Genomic DNA, 19,497 nt, shown 5'->3' with positions numbered 1-19,497 from the left:
ACCTGCTGCTGCTGCTGTTAAAACTGTACAGCCATCTTTTTTTATTTTTATTGATTTTTATTGATCTCTACATTTTTCTCTGCTCCCCTCCCTGCCTCTTCCCTACCCTTCAACCCTCTCCCAAGGTCCCAAAGCTCCCAATTTTCTCAGGAGATCTTCTCTTTTTCTACTTCCTATGTTTGGTTTGATGAGGTTCTACATCTTTCTCTGCTCCTCTCCCTGCCTCTTCCCTACCCTTCAACCATCCCCCAAGGTCCCAAAGCTCCCAATTTTCTCAGGAGATCTTCTCTTTTTCTACTTCCTATGTTTGGTTTGATGAGGTCATGCTATTACTAATTTAATTGGCACATGTGAGATTGCTGAGTTGAAAGAAAATGAAATTTTCTTTCACAAGTGGTCTTCAGAAAAGTTTGGTCCAAGATTCCAGTGTTTGAAATTTTCCTCTGAAATAATTTTAGGATTCTCGGTTCGGTCCCTCTCCAAAGAAACAGCAATAGTAGAGTATGCAATGTGCATATAAATTTTAGAGGATATGTTCTATTTACTTAAAAGAAGCTGAGTTCTCCAGTACTGGCCAACTGCATGCATGCAAAGAAGAGAACTTGTAAGAATCTAGGAGGTTTGGAATGAGCAGAGGGATGTAATGCAGTCTCAGCTCAATACTTAACACCAAGAAACTCCATTGAAAGTTGCTGGTGTAAACCCTGTTGAGAGAATGAAGAAGCTGGAGTTGGACATCCATAGTCATGGCAGCAATCAATGGCATACTTATGCAAAAAGAATAGAGTTTCCACGTACTGTCCGCATTTTCCCTTTTCCACTGTTATTTCATCTAGTCCTCAGGCTGTATTAGAGGAATAGTATTGCTCACGTTCAATGAATGTCTGTCTCAGTTACTGACCCACCTGTCAGTTTTCTTTTGGATCTCCTATACAGACACAACTAAAGGCAGGGTACAATAGTCCTAGCCACATTTCAATACAACCTGGATAACAATTTGGTCATCCCATCTCCAAAGTAAGGATTAAAGTGTGAGTTAGTAACATTCTGAAGGCATTATACCTGCTACTTCAAATCAGAGAACATGTTTAGAAATCCGTGTTATTGAAGGAAGCCAGGTAGAGAAGGAAAAGACAATGAATGAAAGAGGAGGATGGTATTCAGTTGAGGTCTACTTCCTGCTAGCTCATTTGTTGCTAAGATACACACCTGAAATATTTACATTATGTAAGTATGCATGTGTGTATGTGTATAGCTTTTGATGCAAATCTTTTCAGGGGTAGAGACGGTTTCTCTGTGCAGCCCTAGCTGTCCTGGAACTCCTTCATAGACTGAGCTGATCTCAAACTCACAGAGATCAGCCTCTGGAGTGCTGGGATTAAAGGCATGTGCCACCGCCACCGGTTGTCTGAGTTTTCTATCCTTCCCGGTTCCCGCAATCGTTAAGTCTCAAAGAAATCACACAGAGGTCTACATTAATCATAAATCAATTGGCCCATTAGCTCAAGCTTCTTTTAACTCTTATAACTTATATTAGCCCATTATTCTTATCTGTGCCAGCCATGTGGCTCAGTACCTTATTCAGTGGGGCAGTCACATCTTGCTTCTTCTTTGGCTGGGGTCACACTGCCAACCAGGAGTTCCTTCTCCCCATAATTCTCCTGTTCTCCTTGACCTGTCTCTACTTCCTGTCTGGTTGTCCCACCTGTACTTCCTGCCTGGCTATTGGCCAATCAGCATTTATTTAAATATAATTGACAAAATACAGACCATGGTCCCACCAGGCTGTGATATAATCTTATAAGCATTACTTACTCTCATTTTACAGTCAAGGAAAATATATTCAGAAAAAGTCAGACTTGCTCATAAAAATTGTTCAAAGTCCCCATATGAACTAAGACTACAAACTCAGCCCCTCCATTGTTTAATCTTGTATGATTTTGATACTGGTGATGTCAAAGGTCATGTGTCAAATGTAAGCAAAAATGCAAAATGTTATATTCCATATTTGTGAAACAGAAATAACAAAATTGATTTTTTCTATGCCAACCCAGAAATGAACATGTGGAAAGATAGCATGAATTTTAAACCCACAAGCTATTAAAATTTCTAAGAGAACAAAGAGTCCTTCCTTAGACTGTGTCTCCCTAATGCTGATTGTGTTCCATCAATGCGGTTATGTGGGTTAAGCTAATCATATTTATGTATTACAAAATTCAGAGTTCTCAAATGGCCCACAAGTAATTTAATGAACCAGCCTGAATGGCTACAAGCACTGCCAACGTTTATAAGTTAATTTGCATTATCGTTTAGAATATGAGATACATAAAGCTAATCAAATGTTACATTCTTCCCCCTCAGCTCTGCCATATGAATGCCAAGCAGATGGTCTGATTTAGGTATCGATAAAGGACCTTAAAGTGAGAGTTAACCGTGCCCTGAAGGACTTACACAGGCTGCTACTTCACATCAGGGAATGAATTAAAAATTGGTGTTTTTCAGAGATATATGATAGATATGGGAAATGACAGTCAAAAAAAAACCCCACAAATTTCATGGCTTCAAGTTCCATGAGTATTTTATCCATCTAACAGTTAGAGTATATGCTTTATAAATTTAAAATTCCACTAATGATTTCTGTATCTATTCATAGCATTGAGCACTGAGCAGGGAGAGTTCCCAAAGTTCGTGGCTTTCCTACAATTGAGGAAAAATGTGATGAAATTTATGAAATTAAGAGGGCCAGAATTTATGAAGCTTAGAATGTGAAGAAGAAAACCATGTCGTGGATTAGCTCTGGATGTACAAGAGGCTTTGATTCTTTTAAGAATCTTCATTTTATTTGGATTTTTGTGTTTGTATGTGCTTGTGCCTGTGCATTTACGTGTGTGTGTATGTGTGTATTCATACAAGTTAATCAATGTTCGTGGATGCCCCCAGAGGGTCTCAAACCCCTCAGAGCCAGGGTTGAGGCAGTTGTGTTCCAGACTGGTGTAGGTGTTGTAAACTGAGCTCAGATCCTTTAAATAGACCGCATGCGCTCTTAACTGCTGAGACATCTCTCCAACTCCTCTTTGAGTCCTTGAAGTAAATTTCAATTTAGTACAAAGTGTAATGTTTGGAGAAGAAATAAAGGAAAAAGAAAGAAAGAAAGAAAGAAAGAAAGAAAGAAAGAAAGAAAGAAAGAAAGAAAGAAAGGAAGAAAGAAAGGAAGAAACAAAGAAAGAAAGAAAGAAAGAAAGAAAGAAAGAAAGAAAGAAAGAAAGAAAGAAACAGAAAGAAACAAAGAAAGAAAGAGAGAGCCCTAAAACTGACTGTTGGAGAACTCACAATTAACTATTGTGAAGTCCACGAAGTACAAAACAGCATTTGAGTTATAAGTGGCAGAATGACGACAGATCACCAGGTGTGATGGTTCTCCCAAGTCACCTAAAAAGTATCAGGTACTATGATAGGAATGATGCACCTAGAATAGAATATAATTATGAAATATTTTCCCTAAAGATATCTTGGAAACAAGTCTTAAAAGATTGATGACTTGGGACTATATCTATGGATCAGTAGTGTTTAAAACACTTGCTCCTGCAGAGGACCCGAGTTCAACTCCTAGCACCCTCATGGCTGCTCATAACCACGTCTAATTCCAATTATAGAGGACCTGATTAGTCTGCAGGCTCCGGGTACACACTTGGTGAACCAATACACCAGCAAGCAAAACATTCATACACTTAAGATTAAAAAAAAATTATAAGATGGCTAGAACACATAGCAGCACTTTAAAGCAATATAACTGCATACAGCAGTAAATACGAAATGTTCTTTGGGTTAAAGAATCCAGCATTATTGTAAATACTAGTAAGGATACCTAAGTCAAACCAGTGAGACAGAATAATTAGAAATATCAAAATTATTAAAACTAACATGTAAATACTTTAAAAAGGCACAAATTCATTCAAGTACATAAGGTCTTTCCAAGCATCTTAAGAGAAATAGAATTTAAAAGAAGTTTGACTGAAACACTTACTTATGAAAATATAAGTATACAATGAGAATTTAATGGGTGGGATGAGTAAATAAAAGTTATCAAATAAGTAATTAATAAACTTTGAAACAAACCAAGAGAAGCTAACAAATTGAAATACAATGTAAAATGAGTACATAAAAAATAATTAAAAAAAAAACAGTGGCCTGGAAGTTTGTGCATATATTCTGATCTCTTGTGAGTTTTCAACCAGAAAAGAAAGAGTAGATTATGGAAGAAAGGTATTTCAATGAATTTCAATAACATTTAAAAACACAGAAACTATAAATGCACACACATAATACAATTGAGAAAGAAGCAGTGTAGACACAGAAAGTCCACAGAAAAATATCAATCATATGTAGACTGTTCAAGAAAAAGTCAATGGTGAAGATAAAAATTTAAAAGAAAAAACTTTATATTAGAAAGTCACATAGAAAAGAGCATGAATACACATTTCTAACAATTGTTTTAATGTCAAATCTCTGCAAGCCAGGAAACAAAAACATTTATAATTCTAGCCACAGGGCATCCTCCTCAAAAGTGTGTATAACATTCACCAAACAGAGGTATATTTTCAAGTGTAATATGACTATTAATAAGAGTAATAGAAATGAGCAAAGTACTCATCATAAACCCAATGAATGGATCAGAACCTAATAACAGCAAGCTCTCAGAAACCCCCTCAAGACTTAGAAAAGAAGTCACTCGTGTAAAAACAATACAGCTATCCCAGGAGAGGTAGTAAATCAAAATATGCGTTGTATTAAATGAAAATGAAATTAGTAACTCAGAATATGTGTTATACTACATGAAAATGGAACTGCATTATACTGTAAACTTCATAGCATAAAAATAGCCCTCAAAAGTAAATATATAAACACGACTATATTCCCAGTAAAACTCTACATCTGCAGGGAATCAACTAGCATATCATTTTCATCCTAAGAAATATTCCCTTTAAAATTTTTAATTAAAGATATAATATTATAATTGACTCATATTTATAATTACTTACAGGAGACAGTGTTAAAATATCCCAAGTGTATATTATGTATTAGCATCAAATAAAAGCAATAAATTATTCTATGTACTCAAACATTAACATTTCTAAACTCTAAGAGGTTTCAAATATTGTTAGTAGTTCTTTGTTTTGGTTGCATTTGCTCAATGATTTTTACAAAGAAAGATCACTGTTAGCTTTCATGCTCTATCTCCATGACGAGTAGGCTAAATCTGATCTTTGGTACATTTTGTCCAGCCTGAAAACTACTTCAACACATGCAGGAGTGAGAAGAAATAGGGATAAAACACAACAAAATTTGTTTTATAAAAAAACAGAATAAATGAACAGAAACACAAGGCAACTTTTGAAAAAATTACTAGAGTTGACAAATCTCTGGTTCATCAAGAACAAGTGACAGAGATGAATATAAATATTAATGAAGATAAAAAAACACTGATGACAACTTATGCTGGAGATGTTGTAGGGAAAAGGGAAAACTTCTGCATTGCTGGTGGGAATGCAAGCTGGTACAGCCCCTTTGGATGTCAGTGTGGCAATTTCTCAGAAAATTAGGAAACAACCTTCCTCAAGACCAAGTAATTCCATTTTTGGGTATACATTGAAAGGATGCTCAATTGTGCCACAAGGACATGTGCTCAACTATATTCATAGTAACATTGTTTGTCATATCCAGAACCTGGAAACAACCTAAATGCCCCTCGACCAAAGAATGGATAAAGAATATGTGGTACATTTACACAATGGAGTACTACACAGCAGAAAAAATAATGACATCTTGAATTTTTCAGGAAAATGGATGGAGCTAGAAAACATTTTGAGTGTGGTAACCCAGATACAGAAAGACAATTATCACATGTGCTCACTCATAGGTAGTTTTTAAACAGAAAGCAAAGAAAGCCAGCCTACAAACCACAATCCTAGAGAACTTAGACAAAAGTGAGGACACTAAGAGAGACTTACAAAGATCTAATCTACATGGACAGCAGAGAAAGACAAGATCTCCTGAGTAAATTGGTAGCATGGACCGTGGGGGATGGTTGAAGCGGGTGGGGGGAGGCAGGGAGGAGAGCAGACAGAAATGTAGAGATCAATTAAAATCAATAAAAAGTAATAAATAAATATTCATGAAATGAATGTCATGAGTAAGAGAATGCAATCACCAATACTGAAAATATTTCTAAATAATGAAGGCTATGTCCACATTTATGGATGAGTTTTGTTGTATAGGTGAAATGGAAACTGTATAGAAAGGTGAGCATCCAAACTGCCTAGGCTCCCACAAAGCCAGTACGTGCAGGGGATGCTCACCTTACTAGACCTGGATGGAGGTGGGTGGTCCTTGGACTTCCCACAGGGCAGGGAACCCTGACTGCTCTTTGGGCTGATGAGGGAGGGGGACTTGACTGGGAGAGAGGGTGAGGGAAATGGGAGGTGGTGCGGGGAGGTGGTGGCGGGGAGGAGGCAGAAATCTATAATAAATAAATAAATTAATAAAAAATGGGATATACATCTACAAGGAAAATTCTCAAAAGAGAAAACTCAAATGGCTGAAAAGTAGTCAAAGAAATGTTCAACATCTGAGTCATCAGGAAAATGCAAATAAAAACTACTTTGAGATTTCATCTTACACCTCTCATAATGGCTAAGATAAAAAACACAGTGACAGTTCATGCAGGAAAGGATGTGGAGTAAGGGGAACATTCCTTCATTGCTGTTGATGCCATAAACTTGTTGGCAAAATTTCCTGCATGTCAATTTAATCTGTCTGTATTCATTGGGATAGATAGTTTAACATACGCAGACTGAACTAAAAAGGAGTAACTTTTAAAAAGTTCCAAGTATCATGAGGAGAACATGTTATATTAGTTTCTTTTGTCAGTTTTCTAATAAAGAAGCAACTTTAAGGAACAAAAAAGAAAGAAAGAAAGAAAGAAAGAAAGAAAGAAAGAAAGAAAGAAAGAAAGAAAGAAAGAAAGGAAGGAAGGAAGGAAGGAAGAAAGAAAGAAAGAAACTGTATAGAACACAGAGGTAAAATCCAAAACCCATTTCACCGAACCTTAAACACAAAAGTCATACATCTTCTGTTGACTTTGGTGCTAATTTTACTCAGGTATTTATGAAACAAATTGAGTACAATCACTCTTATTACTGATAATGAAGAGATGGTCCCTGATTTGTCTGCCAAGCAATATACTTATTTTCTAACACTTTACAATTTTAATTGTGAAGCCAAAAGATGATGCTTGTTAATAAGCCTTGCTACCTGACATTGATCACCTGAGCCTCCATGGTAGAAGGAGGGAAACAAATAAATTCTATAATGAGCAACATTCAGATTCTTGCACCCATTTGGGGAGGTCCTCAGTGTTCTGATTATGAAAATCAACTAATTGAAATATTAACTCAATTTGAAAATGAAAGTAGATATTTTAGAAAAAAATAAAAGTAGATAGCATTATATCTGTGAACAAGTGTGAAGCTGATTATTATTTCTTTAGATCCAATGATACATTCAGAACAATTTTCAGTATTAACAGAGGTTTTTTTTTTTACAAATATTAGATTATTTCAGCATTTGAAAAATTAATGTATTGAAGCTACCATATCTTAGGATTCATGTACAGTTGTCTCAGCAAACATAATGAAAGAATCAGATAGAAATCTACATTGGTTGAAAGAGTGAAACACAATAGGAGAAAGCAAAAATTAATAATTGCATTACTTTAGGTGTAAGCCTCCATGTAATAAATACCTAAAATGAAATATCAGAGAAATATATTTTGGTTTTTGATTAGACAAATATACATATAAGGTATAAATATAAATGAAAATTCCCAAAACTTTTAAAACTGCCTTAATTAAGAATAAACTGATCTGAGAAAGTTACAATTAATTACAATGAAATGTTATATTTAAAAAAGAGCAGAAATATTACAAAGTATGAACCTGCTTCCAAAACAGACTGAGCTATATAATCCAGGGACCTACATAGACACTGAGTATAATGGGTTCTTAGAGAAATAAAAGTAAAGAGGCTAACATTCACTACTACCAATTTAAATCATCAATAAACTACAGTAATTTCAATTTCTAATGAGATTGTAATATGAGTTTATGTCACAGAAACATATGACATAAGATGTCACTCAACTGTACACGTACTTGCAAAGGGTAAATTTTGGTACTGTATAAACCCAGTTGAAAAATATAGATTTTATATCCAAGGAGAGGACCTGAAACTTGTCTTCTTTTCTTTAATTGTCCTCCATTATTAGTGAACTGATTGACTCTCACGTAAGTATTGGTTCCCCAGCAAAAGGTTATAATGTTTTATAACTATCATATCCCAGGCCTTGTCTGACAACTCTACTATCAGTTCAGAAACTGCTAGGTCTTGATTTAGATTTAGATTCTTCATGCCTGTAAACTTCTCTCTCAACATGGTTTCCTCCAAATTTCATCAGCAATATTGGCTGTGTCATTTTTAATGCTTTGTGTATGCTGTATCTTTATCTATGTTTCTATGCATGTAAATGTGGACATGCATTTGCCAATTGTGGAGTGAGAACAAGATGTAGACATGCAAATCAAGACAACTTTAAGATACCATCTTACACCTGTCAGAATGGATAAAATATAAAACACCAATGATAGCCTTTGCTAGAGAGGGTGTGGAGAAAGGGGTACACTCATCCATTGCTGGTGGGAATGCAAACTTGTGCAACCACTCTGGAAAGCAGTGTGGCGGTTTCTCAGGAAATTCGGGATCAACCTACCCCTGGACCCAGCAATACCACTCTTGGGAATATACCCAAGAGAGGCCTTATCATACAACAAAAGTATATGCTCTACGATGTTCATAGCAGCATTGTTTGTAATAGCCAGAACCTGGAAACAACCTAGATGCCCTTCAATGGAAGAATGGATGAAGAAAGTATGGAATATATACATATTAGAGTATTACTCAGCAGTAAAAAACAAGGACTTCTTGAAATTTGCATACAAATGGATGGAAATAGAAAACACTATCCTGAGTGAGGTAAGCCAGACCCAAAAAGAGGAACATGGGATGTACTCACTCATATTTGGTTTCTAGCCATAAATAAAGGACATTGAGCTTATAATTCGCAATCTTAGAGAAGCTAAATAAGAAGGTGAATCCAAAGACAAACATATAGGCATCCTCCTGAATATTAACCTTCATCAGGCGATGAAAGGAGACAGAAACAGAGACCCACATTGGAGCACCGGACAGAAATCTCAAGGTCCAAATCAGGAGCAGAAGGAGAGGGAGCACGAGCAAGGAACTCAGGACCGCGAGGGGTGCACCCACACACTGAGACAATGGGGATGTTCTACGGGGAACTCACCAAGGCCAGCTGGCCTGGGTCTGAAAAAGCATGGGATAAAACCGGACTTGCTGAACATAGCGGACAATGAGGACTACTGAGAACTCAAGAACAATGGCACTGGGTTTTTGATCCTACTGCACGTACTGGCTTTGGGGGAGCCTAGGCAATTTGGATGTTCACCTTACTAAACCTGGATGAAGGTGGGCAGTCCTTGGACTTCCCACAGGTCAGGGAACCCTGATTGCTGTTGGAGCTGATGAGGGAGGGGAACTTGATCGGGGGAGGGGGAGAGAAATGGGAGGCGGTGGCGGGGAGGCAGGAATCTTTAATAAATAAATAAATTTTAAAAAAAATAAAAATTCAAATGGATCTAACAAAAATAAAAGATGTAGACACTGGATGTCTTCTATCCTCTTTCTCCACTTTCTCCTGGGAGACAGGGTCTCTCACTGATGTATAGCTCACTAGTTCTATCATAGCAACCAGAAGCAAGCTAGAATGCATAGTAACTTCAGGATGGAAAGGCTTAGCACAGTGGTTCTCAACCAGAGGGTTGAACAGCCCTTCTATAGGGGTCGCACATCAGACATCCTGCATATTAGATGTTTGTATTACGATTTATAACAGTAGCAAAATTACAGTTATGAAGTAGCAACAAAAATTTATAGTTGGGGGGTTACCATAACATGAGTAACTATATAAAAGGCTTGCAACTTTAGTATGTTTGAGAGCCAGCGGCCTAAGATAAACAGAACCAAATCCTGGTTACACTGTGCACTTACTCTATCATCACCAAAACCACTTTGACCTCAGTCACCATTTGCTTCATATAAACGAAGAGTCAATACTAGTTTCAGTTTTCTTTAGGGAACAGTCTTAAGACACAAAACCTAGAGTCAAGAGGGTGTTATTATTTGAAACTATTTAATAAGTAGAAATAATAAAAATTGCTTGAAGCTTCATTCCCTAAACAAGTCAATCTAGGGAATATTTTTCAATTCTGTTATTGGATGGATAACCGGTTGATACCATATTTACTCTTAGAATGTGTAGTCAGTTGGGAAACAGAAAATGATGCAAGGTAGTGTAGCTCTCTCATGCAAGAATCTGGAATGAGAAGTCCTTGGTACATGTGTGCCTCAGACCCTTGTCCAGAAATAAGAACTTTGAATTGTGTCTTCCACTCACTGGTCAGGTCCCTGTGACCTGCACCAGCAGGTCACTCCTCAGTGACAGTGTCTTGAGACAGAGGACCAAGATATCAGAAAATTAAAGAGACAGGTAAGTTCAGGGCTGGGAGGCCTTGCACAGGAATGTCTTATGCCAAGCAAGTTTGTTAAGAAGTACAGCATCTAAGTACCATTTCTAGAAGAAAAATGAGACAAAATGATCATTAACTGTAACTCAGTCAGATAAAGTCAGGAAGAGGCTAATCACACAATGTAGCCCAAGGGGAGTATAGGACATCTACAGAACATGACAGGCTGAGGACACAGTGCTCTTGGGAATGATAGCCATAGCTCATAATATATAAAGCACTGGGTTCTCAGAATCTGAAGCCACAACTCCCCAAAGCCTTGGCTCCAGGTCATTATTCCCTCTGTCAATCATATTCCTGATGCTAGATAGTGACATAGGTTCCTTTTCCATATACCTGGGTCTCAGGGAAATGCTCCTTCATAGGCTAGCCCTCAACAACCCTATATTCTCACCACTTTCTTTAGCATGTTTACGTGAGCACTTCTCCCAGAACTAACATAAATCATATGTATTCTCTATGTGTTCTGTACCCTCTGTACATTCATGTCTTTTTCTTCCTCATTCTGGGGACAGGGAACTGTAGTCGATCATCAGCTTGTTCCCCAAACCAAAGAGATGCAAGCCATCAATTTCTGACTTACTTTATATGTGAGTTGAATTGTGTTTTAGGTAACTGTGCATGTGCATAGATGTGTAGGTTTGTGTGTAAGTGTGTGGACTTTAGATGACAGCCACAAGTGTCACCTTTAGGACTTTTGTCCACCTCTTTTGGGAAAGAATCTATGAATTGGCAGGAGCTCGTCAATTAAGCTAGGCTGACCAGCCAGCACAGCCTGAGGATTTGCCAGTTTTTGCTTCCCCAACAATAGAATTAGTACTGTGTCTCTGTGCCCAGACATTTTACAAGGGTTCTGGGAATATGTTTTATGCTTGCAATGCAAGCATTTTACCATTTTTTTTCTAGTCCATGGCCCACAATTTGTGCTTCTGATCTGAAGAACGAGAGGCTGCCCCAAGTTCGATTTCTTCAAAACACGGGGGAGAATTCAGTAGTCTCTGGTAATACAATCTTCTTTCCTCTTTGAAGGACCTTAGGCTGTGAATTTTGCCACAGGAATGAAATTATCTACAACATGAACTAAGTAGTCCATGAAAGTTGTACTACAAACATACACATCCAACTCCCTCTATTTCTGAGAACAGAATTTGGACTCCTTCAGTGCAAGAGTTCTATATTAGCTCTGAGAGCCCGAACTTAGACAGACTAAAGCATGCTTATTTATATTTTTACTATTAAATTTATTGGCTTGAGCCTAGGAAGTCAACTTCATTGTGCATGTGTCTACGGAGTAGAATCCCTTAGCAAAAATCTCATGTAGTTTTACACATGAGCTGGTCCCATTTTCTCATCGTTACACAATTGTTTTAAGTTATTATAATTACTTCCAGAAGGCTAAGTGTTTCTCCTCAGAAGAAAACATACTCTGTTTCAGACAATTTTTTAATGTCATATGATTTCTTTGTCACAATTAGGGAATAGTTCTGAAGAGTATAAATTAACAACCAGAATAATCTATGTGCTCTTATGACGTAATGGCTAACGGTTAAAAAATAGAAAGTGAAATCACCAGTGAAACACTGGAGAGGAGAAGGTGAGAAAGGAAGGAAAGTGGAGAGAGGAAAACGGGATCGGTGCACAAAGAGATGCTATGGTGATGTCAGAGCCAGAAATGGAGGAGATATTGGGCTGGATTTGAATCCTATTCTTCCAGCTTCTTGCATGATGGGTGGGAACTGGATGATTTTTCTGAATATCTGTGTTTGTGAATGGCATGGTCTTATAGTTTAATCGGCCACTCAATGTGGTATAAAACTTCTCTGCACACTGTGGAACACCAGGTATATGCAGATCATTACTACTAACATGGATATACAATGGTCCAGACCTTGTAATGGCAAGGAGTGTGCTGCACATTTGCTGGATTGGCGTTCTTGCAACTTGCCTCCTTCCCTTCCCTTGCTTTACAGACCCCTGCATCTCCCTAGAGCAGTGGTGCTCAGCCTTGCTAATAGTTCCATCTTCAATACTGTTCCTCATGTTGTGGTAACCAACCGTAAAATGATTTTCCTTGTTACTTTGTAACTCTAATCTTGTCACTGGTGTAAATTGTCCTGTAAATATCTGTGTTTTCTGATGGCTTTAGGTGACCCCTGTGAAAGGGTCATTCAACCCCCAGGGGCTTGTGAACTACAGGCTGAGAATAACAGCCCAAGACCTTTCCTATATCTTTGCTATCTTAACAGGGTAGACAGAAAAGGGAGACAGAGATGGGATACCCTCTAAATAGTCATTGCCTTGTTGTCTTCCATTCCAGTGCCTTCTCTCAACTCTCCAGTGTGCATATAGTCCTCTAGCAGGCTCCCACATCAAGGATGGAATGATGGAGACTGACCACATTGAAAAGATTTAGTCAGTAAAAACTTTGGAAAGGAGAGAAAATCTGCTTGGCTAGCAGAGATATAAGCCCAATGATATTTCCAGCAAGAAATACACACACACACACACACACACACACACACACACACACACACACACACACATCTTGTGTTCACATATAGCATATATATTATTTTAAAATGATGTTTTGGTGCTGGAGATATTCAAAGAAATATGCAAGTATAATCAAGGCATTCATATTTTTCTCATTCATAAAATCTATGCTCAAAACTTGGTCTTTTCTAGCCTGTCTCACTATAATTATATTTCAGAAAGAAAAGTTAGAGCTTCACCATATATTCTCCAATGGAAATGGCATTTCAGTGCTCTGTTTATAGTGTTCTTTAACCTCATCAAAATTTTAGTATAATCAGTTGCTTTTTATACGCCCAAATAATTATCAGAAATGGAAATCAAGAAAGCATCCAATTTAAAATAGCTATTGTTATTATTTTTAATAACCCAGTCATATTATGATGAAGCTTCAAGCTTTAAAATGCTTAGCTATCCCTTTTTCTTCTATAAGCAGTAATTTCATAAAAAAACTCTTGTTGCATCTAATGAGTTTTGCATTTATGAAAAAAAATGCCAACGTGGCTTCCCAAAGTAGAGCAATTTAGATTTTAAAAAGAAAGCATGCCATGTGAATTTTTATTACTCTAAAATGAAAGGACAAATCAGCAACTTGGTTGAATATGAGATAAAAAAAAAACTAAGAAAATTCAGGCTAGGGGTAGGTAGTGGTATGTCATTCCAGAATGCTAGAATCCCAGGGATATTGGGAAATATCCACAGTATCAAGTATTTGAAACTAGCCTGACAAACATATAGCAAATCTCCTTCTAATTAATTAATTGATTGATTAACTCAAGTAAGAAAAAATATCCATTAAATGGGTAGAAGGCCAAAGAATGTCTGGTTGATCTCAATCTCCATTAACCACTGGGTGGGGTTGTGGTATTGTTTATCTTCTGTCCACATCATTAAATCTATTCTTCTGTCAGTCATGTGTATGATTCCTTATTAAGATTAGAATGAATCTAATGTCTGTCCACACGAGATTAGGCATATGAATCCCTTCCGCCATCTTAAAAGCAATTATTCTAGTCTCTATTTTACCTTCCAGCAGAACATCTCTGTCTTGTGCTTTAAACACAGGAGCTGTCATAATGCTGGGCAGGTCTGATTTATATTGAGCAGGTGTATAAGTAAGGTCATTGAAAGAGGTTGAAGACATTTTGCTTCTGTAAATCTTGTCTGATCTTCCATAGGACAATGAGGGAGACATGGTGTATTCATCTTTACCAAAATTCCTTGGCTTTGGTAATACCATTTCATAGCTATAATGGTTGGGAGTGATGCATTATATCAAAATACCTACTGTATACACACACACATACATATACATATATATATATATACATATATATACACACACACATGCACCCACACACATGATACAACAGAGGCAGTTAGAATGAGAGCATTAACTAAACAGAGCTCAAAGTACATTTTAAAATATGACACTATCTCATTTTTGTAAGAAAATGAGACATACAGGAATAAGACATCTAATTACTGAGTTCATTATATGTCTTATTCCCTCTGCCTAGATGTATTGATTGAGCACAGGCACTTTGTCAAACACAGTACTAATATATCCCAACAGATGATGGGTGGTGAAAGGGGGTACCCAGGGCCGCAGTCTCTTGGAGCACAATCATGATCTTTCAGAGAAGTCCTTGGAAAGAAGGTATTTTTGAATCTCCCCCCGCCCCACCAAAACAGAAATGTCTAAAAGTAGAGTACCTTGTGCACAGTTAGATGGCAGAAATATATTATAGTAAACTGTTTTGAGGATGGCAAAGCAAGACATCTAAACGTGTCTTTAGCCATCGGAGAAGCATGATGCCAGAAGGTATGTTCAATTAGTTACAAAAATAATCCACTGGTCAAATAAAGATATAGTTAGTGGGGCTATGATAATATAATCTAGAGATTAACATATATTAAATTTAACAAATTCCTAAAACTATTTTGTGTGCCCAAAATACATATGAGAACCCAGAAATGCTCTCTCTTAGCAGGAAAATAATTAGGCTAAGTCCGAGCTAATCATTAAAACAAGGATTTATTTAAATTGTATATTTTTTCTGATTATGAAGTATTATTTTTTTTCCTATCTAACCTTTTAAGAACCTCTGTTTACTGAGTATCTTTTCTTTATCAACTCTTGGTTGCATGTGCAATATAACCCACATTAAAGTTGTGTAGATAGAGAGGGTAATTCGTATAAAATTTAGTGTTAAAACCTGATACTTGGATAAAGATACCTGTTATCCTTTGTTTTCTCAGAAAAGTTTCAGCAAATATCATGCCCCGGAGCTGTATTGTGAACATGCTGTAGCAGATGAACATAACAGTAACTAGTAGCAGAGACTCTGTCAATGGGTGTCATACTTTACCAGTTTTTATGTCTTCATTGAGAAATTAATATCCACCTTGCCATACCTACAACATAACATTGCTCCATCACTTGAAATTGACTCTGGTAATTTATATACAAAATGTAATTAAACCATCTGCTACCTGATGTTGTTTTGCATATTTCTGAGATTAAAAGCAGAAAGGAAAGTGCATTGTGAAGTGTGTGTGTATTTATGTGTATCTGTGGATGTTTGTGTCTTTGTGTGTGTGTATTTGTGTGCAGGTGATATATATATACTTTCAATCTACTTTCTGTTTTCAATTTATTCTCTATTTTCTCTATTTAAATGCATGTTATTCCATGCCAAAAGTCACCTCAGGTTTTATATCATGCCTAGAAGAACACACATTGTGTGCCAGAAAGGTAAACCCATTGAAAGTACACTCAACCTCAAGGATTAGTTGAGGGGGGGTGCTTTAGGGGGTGGGAGAGGTCATTGTTTCCAAGGAAGAAGTGCAGTGCGAAGATCAAATCCTCTTTTTCTTAAGGGGCCATCCTTGTTTCTCCATTTGAAATAGCACTCCCTAATTATAAGCAGGCACCTGGAGCTCTGGAGCTGTTATTGACAGCTTAACAAATCAACAAAAGACACACTTACACAGAAGTTGAGGAAGGGAGATGGGGCAGAGAGAAAGAGCAAAAAAAGATGGAGGGGGAGGGAAAGAGAGAAGAGACTATGATTTTGAGAGAGTCATAAAACAAATGAATTTATTGCATAGTTCCAAACCTATGACTTTTCCAAGACTTTTGAGCTCATCCAACCCCCTACTAATGCCTATAGCACCCTTGTTTCAGAACTCATCACACTACAGTAAACCATGGTTTGTTTTCATATAAGGCATACCTTATCTGTCAATCTGATAATGCCATTTTAAACAAGGTCACAAGTAACAAGAATCACATCTTCAAACTACTTCCTTGCTGTTTTATTCCTTTTGGAACCAGATCTCCTAAAACAAGATCCCTGTCTCACACAGTCCTCCTTGTCTGAATATCTGATTTCCATATGAGCTTGTGGTAAAGGTTTCAAAATAAGTTTTCTGTTTATGCCTTACATATAAACCAGGACAATGGTTGTTAACAAGTCTTACAAGTATTATTTTTGGGAAAATGATTTTACCTTGTGATATTGACATACTTTCATCACACTCCCGTGTGCACCATGTGGCTCAAATATGGAGATTTGCTGCATCAGCAATGTTAGAAAAACAGGCCTTGAGTACAGTGATACTTCCAAAATTAACACGGAATCCAACCTACCATATTCAGTAGGAATATTCTTTTCATATGATGCTACACAAGTTTACAGGCTCATATTTCCTTTCTTATGCAAAATGGACGCACCATGCTTCTGGATCATCCATTGCTGAGAGCACTTTGGGCATCATGTAGCCATTGGCCTCGTGGGTAGTGTTAAATGGAGAGCTGTACAAGATTCGACCCACTAACTTACCATCATGCACGGAGGGTAAGGATTCACAAGGCCACACTCCTACCCCCAAATTTATAGACATTATTTACTGGGGCAGAGGGCTTATGAGGTCATGTTCCTTATGAGAGAGATCTAAAACAGTTAATCCTTGCTAGGGAGGAAAGGAGAAAGGAAGTGAGATAGGATTGAGAAGGAGAGAGAGATCATTTTTCTTTTTCAGTGACAAACTGCCCATAAGTTGTCCATGTTTCTATAAGTAACCCTACTTAAACTAACTGTTCCATCATTCTAGACCTCAGTGGAGCCCATGTTCTTGTTCAGTTCACAGTGCCCTATCTGGACTGAATAGATGCTTGCCTCCCCAGGAAAATTTCATTCAGCATCCAAACCCCATTGGAAATGATTTCATCATTCTAAAAAGACAAAATAATATTAAGATAACTTTTGAAAGCATTTATTCAGTATTTATCTTATTTTGCTTGGAGAAGAAAATATCTATTCTCTAACTTAAACAGTAAGAAAACACAGTTTCACACTCCTAATGCAAATGTGCCACCTAAATTTCTATACTCCAAAGTCCTGATTGTGTTCTGTTTTTTTTTCTTCTCATACAAGTATAACATCGTTTTACCTCTAGAATTTGAGAAAAGAGATGGTTATACATAGGCTGTGTTATTGACACTCAAAATTTAAATTGCTGTTTAAGACTTACCATTAGTATCTGAAAACAAAAAACCTTCTTGTGTGTAGACAATTTCTATTCTCTCCCCCCAAGAACCTTGGATGTAACTGGGGGGATTTTAGGAACCTGAATGTTCCACATGTGTCCAATCAGGCTGTTCATGTTATATGCAGATGGCTAAGTAAGAGCACATGTCCTCCATCCAGAGAAGAGAAAAGGGGACAAGACAGAATGGTGAGTGTCCTCACAGAACAATGACATGCATGGAAATACAATAAAATGCATAGACTTAAAAGACCTAGAAAACATCAAGTGTCAGCAAAGATGCAATAAACTGAAAACCTGATTACTGCAGGACCTTAAAAGCTTAAACATAGGAGTGGGAAAAGATCTCCCAGCCATCCTATTTGGTACTTATATGCACAAGCTTGAACAAACTATATACACGAATGACCATAGCTAAACTCCTAACAGAGGCCTAAGTAAGCCAGTTTGCATCAGGGGTACAACACACGTTATAGTCATACTCTGAGAGCAGTGATCCAGCTGAAGGAATGAATTACTGGCACTTGATGTGATGTAGATGAACTCAGACTACATGCTCTGTAGATACAGAGTCAGACACAGTTTGTATGATACCACTGGTATGAATAATTGAGAATGGGTAAGCTTATAGAAACAGAAATCAGACTGACCATTGTATAAGCGTAGGGAAAGAAATGATAAATTTCATAAATAAAAACGTAAACAATGTTACTGTATTATGGATAGGATGTATACTTGTGGAATGATGAAATTGTTCTAGAATTATCTAATGTTGCCTACTGTCCAACATTGGTTATATACCAAATAAGACAGAGCTATACAATATTTTTTATTTTGATTTTGTGAGACAGGATTTCTCTGTGTAGCCCTTGATGTCCTTGACCTCACTCTGTAGACTAGGCTTGCCTTAAACTCACATATCTACCTGTCTCTGCCTCCTGAGTCCTGAGATTCAAAGCGTGTCCCACTACCGCCCAGCTAATAACATTAAATTGTTAAAATGGGAAAATTTATGAGTATTTTACCACTGCCAAACATATATTTATATGCATGGATATGCAGAAAAATATTAAGATAAATTTGGATTAAGGGCCCATCATAATAGCAATTCTAAAATATAATGTATCACTATAAAATATATAGCCATTTATACCATACCTGCTTAGCATGTTCAAGAAGGGAGAGCTAGTAGTTAGCACTGACAAAAAGAAATCTTTTTAAGAGAAAGTATCTCTAGAAAAGCATTTGTCATTGTATATAAAATAGGTCTAAACAATGAAACACTGGTTTGTCACTTTATGTGTGGCTATTGGTGAGACATGTTGGTCTACAGGCCAGAGTGTGCTTACTCTTAGATACCTGGAATGAGACCAGTGCTCTGCACTTCCCCTCATGAATTCCTACTTATTTGTAACCATGCCTATGTTTGTCCTCAGCCAAATCCGATTCCTGCAGGTTTTAATCCCTGGCTCTTGGCTAATTTTCAGTATTAGATTTAAGGTCTCTAAATGAGTTAGTTGTTCATTGAGAGAAGGTTAGAGCGTCCTCATGTAAATAAACAATCAATTTGGAACTTGAAGTTTACAGGATTATTTTCCTCGCCTAATCAAATTGGTTTTCATTCTGTGGCTTTTCTACCACACCGCAGAGAATATCCTAGATGACATTTGCAAGAGAAAACACAGTTGATAAT

Source organism: Microtus ochrogaster, unplaced genomic scaffold, assembly GCF_000317375.1.
Source record: "Microtus ochrogaster isolate Prairie Vole_2 unplaced genomic scaffold, MicOch1.0 UNK10, whole genome shotgun sequence".
Taxonomy (NCBI): Eukaryota; Metazoa; Chordata; class Mammalia; order Rodentia; family Cricetidae; genus Microtus; species Microtus ochrogaster.
The sequence above is the reverse complement of the archived record's forward strand: the minus strand, read 5'-3'. Positions refer to the sequence as shown.